Raw genomic sequence first — 4,929 nt, 5'->3', positions numbered from 1 at the left:
GACAAAAATCAATCAATACCTTCCTAATTAAAATCTTGTCCGATGAGTTGAATCGATCCGGGGTCTTATTTTTTCACAGTGAAGTCGTTGATCCACATTATTGTGGGGCCAGGATGCTTTAAATAAGCATCCATTGTGGAGGAGTAATGTGACCCATTGGAGGAATGTTGGGTCTGTTTTGTACACATGATATGGTAGGTGATGCTTTTAAAGAATACTCCAAGAGGCATGTGAGGATCCTTAAATATGAGTTCTAGAAAGATGTAGCAAAGTCTATGTGAGATAATATCACACGAGAATGGTCTCCCTAGACCAAACAGTTTTTTTTTTTTTTTTTTTGCCAACCAGTGGTATTCAGACATTTGACCTGAATAGGTCCCACAAATCGATATTGACCCATAATTGCATGGATTGAATCGTATGAGGATTGAATGAGAACTAATAATATTCTTGATAAAATATTATTTATTGAATTATTTTAGGTAATCATTCTAAAATCGAAATAGAAATAAATTCTATCAAGAAAATAGAGGAGTTTAGTAAACGTGATGAGAATTATTTTCTTTATATCTGAAGGCACAATCTAATTTATCGTAATGAACCAACCCAAATCGATAACCTTCTCTCACAATCATACTTGTAAGAAACAATTTATATAGCCAACTCGTAATCTAATAATAATTCAGTTGTATGTAAGACTTGTATTGTAAATATCCAATTCAAAAGTTCGAAATATTTGGTGAAAATACTCAAATTTATATGAGGGGAAAGAAGGTCATTCCCCTTCACATATAGGCAAGACGGAACTACGTACACATGCGTAAAAGAATGAAGATAGGTCTGGAAACAACAGTAGGATTTGAGAGAACCCACTTTAATTCCTTGTAAATGTTCAACCCAAAGCTTGAACTATTGGGTGGAGAGTCTCAAATGTATATGAGGGTGTAGTTTACTAAGAAAAAAAAATATACGAGAGACAGAAGGGATGATATAGACTAAACTTCCCATCAATATCACAACTATATAGCATAATCTCTAGTATTACAATTACAAATTATAACATCTAAAATGCTAAAATTTGTATATTTCTACTTGAATTAGTATACTTTTCTTTTTAGTTATTAGAACAACTCATTTTTATCCTACTTTATTGAATATTTAAACACCGAAGGCTCAACTCCCAAAGCTTAATTACAAGTTGGCAAATGCTTATGTGGCCCATAAATTAGTTTACAAGTTGGAAAAGCATGTAATGATAAATTATGACTTGTTTGTTGATCTATGGATTTGATTAAGCATATTTAGACATGAGCAAGTTCAACAAATCTAAAAATTTATCCGTATAATGGAATATTATTAGTTTTTTATGTCTTCAATTAGATTACCCACTCTTGATTTGATTTTTTTTTTTTTTTTTTTTTTTAATACATGCATGAAAAAAGATGCATATGTAAATATCATTATTTAATGGTGAAATTTAAATAATGATATTTATGTTTGTAAGGAGTGTAATAGAGAAAAATCTATTCAAAGCTATGTATCCTTCTTTGATAATGGATTAAAATAATGACTGATAATTTTTAAAATAAAAAATATGAGGTGTTCAATAGTATTTGTTCTTACCCACATAAAAGGTTATTAGTTGTTAGAGTGACGATTATAGGGTCAACAAAAAATATAGTTCAGTCTAGCACCGTATATTATTAGGTATATTACAATAAATAGTTGATAATTGACACATGCTTGTTAGTTTGGATATATTCAACCAATTAATCCACTTCCTAGTTTCTTCATCTAGGAGATGATTGAATAATGATAACAATTTAAAAAAAGAGAGAGTAGATAATTGAATAAGCCTCACAATATAGTGGGATATATATAAGGAGATGGAACCTACTACGATTTTAGTATAACATTTATCCAACTATTAGTTGATTTTACTTTTTTTTGTTTATTATTGACATAAGCTTATTAACTTTAATTGCTAAATTGCCTTTCACGAGTATTTGCATCTTGAGTTGACACTTCTTTCTTTCCCCATATTTTCTAAGTTAGGTGTATGTAGATATTATTTTATACATCTATAATATATTCGAACTTTTCACCCAATATTACTTTTTCATTATTTTTCTTATATTTCTTAGAATAATATATTTATCTTTAACTTTAAGAAATTGATCATAACAACTTAATGTTTAAAACAATTTGATTTCCTCCACTCCAAGATTTCCATTGTTCTACTCTTTAGGTAATTTTTTTTCAACATTTAATGACGTGATTTCTTTTTTACTTTAATTTTATGTCGATAACAACGTTGATCACCACTGTCTCAACTCAACAATGTTGGTATACGTTGAACTGTTTTAAACCCAATTTTATCATCTTATTTTCAATGATTTCATAAAACTTTCTTGTTAGTTCATATTAGTTTTTATTTTATTTATCATGTTCTATTTTCACATTCAAAAATTCATCTTCTTAAGATTTTGTTTGGTTTCAATGTAAAGTGGCATGATTGTGATTAGGGAAACTTTAATAAATGATTTTTTTTTGTTGGATAATTATTAGTTTTGATTTAGGTTTTATTTTGGTTTTCTTTTCATGATTCGTGATTAGAATATTCTACTCCCGCATTCATAGAATTTTGTGTGAAATTTTTTGCTTATTTTTCATCATGATTAGTACATAGGCTCATATTTATAATTTTATCCCTTTTAATTTATCAAAAATTTGGGCTAACTTTTGATTACTTTTGGTATTTATGGATTTTTTTTTCCTACATCAATTTTACATTGTAGGATAATATACATATTAAAGGGTGATTTGGTAATTTTAAATATGCCATCTTTGCACAGTTTTCAAAACTTATTTTCTGTGTGGTTGAGGAGTTTTTTCAATTTATTTTGATTTTTTTCTTTCAATATTAGGGTTAATACATATCTATAAATTTTGATTTTTCTCTTTGGTTAATCTTAATTTCTTATAATAGTTGTACAAAGGGTTCTGTACTAACCCTTGTTCAGTAGAGCATGTGAACGGATATTTTAATTTAGAATTATTATTTATTTTTATATTAGATTGAGCCTTTATGTTTATTGTATTGAGCATTTATAATTTACTATAAAAAAAAAAAAATAACTTAAAAGATTAATTTTACTCGATGGATCACATTGTGTAATACCTTCCCCATCTGCAAGCTAACATGCGATCCATTGTCGGCCTATCACGATAGGAGTCAAAAATTTATTTGTGTGATTTAAACTCTAATCTAGATGATGACAATATTTATTTGAGATTATATCATAATAAAAAGAATTATTATTTTTTCCTTATCAATGTTATCACAATAAGATTATTTTAAGAACATCAAAAGATAATAGTAAGAATTTAAGTAAATTAACCCATGAAATTTAATTATAAACTAGATAAATAATATAAATATGTGATCATATCGAAGCAATACAACAACAACAACAACAATAACAATAGTAATTCATTCTTATCCAAACTAATTGGAGTTGGCTACGGGGATCATTATCCTCCTATCAGCTTCATTCAAGGTCATATTTGATACACGGTCTAACTTCGTTGTTCCTCACCACTTATCATAAGTTCAGTGTAGCTATGCTCTTGGCTCTTTTAATTCCTTCAATATGTATCAAATCACTCATCTATTTTGAAGAATCCAAAAGCATCCACTGAACATGGTCATATCACTCAAATGACTTTCTTATAGCTTATCAAGACATGGAGCTACTCTAGAATGAGTTTTAGTATAATAATTATTTACTTTATTTCCATAGTTTTTTGCCATACATTCATCTTAAGATCCTCATCTCTATTATATAAAATTTAGGATTTATTTACATAATTAAATTTTTTTCTTTAATAGAAATACAAAACTTCTTAAGTGCGCAACATTCTACATTAGATATCATAGTTAGTCATGTATAATGAATCCACATCCTCTGTAAAGAGCGATGAGGTGCAGTAAACATCGGATAACTGAGAACATCTAAGCGCACACCCCAAAAGGCTCCAACCACCTTATACTCACTACACTGGGACAGCAACTACCAACGATTTTCATACCATATATAATTATCCTATAAAATTTTATTTTCATTTTCCTTTTCTAATACTTTGTGAAACACCTCTTCACATATGAGAACAATAGTAAATAGGGTTGGTAGTCTAGTAGTGAAAATACCCTTAATCAATCACCACTCGAGTCGGTTAGTTATGGATTCTAGTTTTGACATGTCCACTATTGTCTATTGATCCTGTGAAAGCGCTACTTGTTGTACGAGACTTGTATCAGGGACTATGATCTTAGAACATCTTTTTTTTTTTCTATAAAAAAAGAAAAAAAGAAAAAATGGGAGCGATTACTTTTCACGGTCGTTAGCGATTGGTAGATGTGAAAGCATTTAATGCAGTAGTTCCTTCCATACCGAAGACGACCCCACCCGAGGTGTGTCACATTCACTTAAACTATACCCATCATCTTTAAAAGTATGGGATTGAGGGCATTTATGTAAATTAAAAGTTTTACAGTTACAGGACTGTACATTACCTTGAAGCCCGTTCCCGTAAATTCCTCGTTTCCCAACCGGCCCACCCTTCCCTTCTTAATTACAAAACCTTTCCTTTCAGTTTTACCCTTTATAACGGCGCATTCTAGAGTCTAGACACGTAATACGCCACATTTCTAGAATACACTCAAGGTCTGGAGTTACACCATTGTAGGGGTGGAAATGGAAATAACTAAAATATGAACCGTCAGATCAGTATGACGTGCACCGCCTTTGATGGACCGGTTTTGAACCGCCAAGTGCTCAATAACTATATTTACTGTTTTACCCTTTTATTACATTTTTTTACCAAATTTAACTTTTTAGCGAGAGGTGTCCCTCAATTCTCGCTTCT

This window comes from Macadamia integrifolia, chromosome 2, assembly GCF_013358625.1.
Source record: "Macadamia integrifolia cultivar HAES 741 chromosome 2, SCU_Mint_v3, whole genome shotgun sequence".
Taxonomy (NCBI): Eukaryota; Viridiplantae; Streptophyta; class Magnoliopsida; order Proteales; family Proteaceae; genus Macadamia; species Macadamia integrifolia.
Note: the sequence above shows the minus strand (reverse complement) of the source record.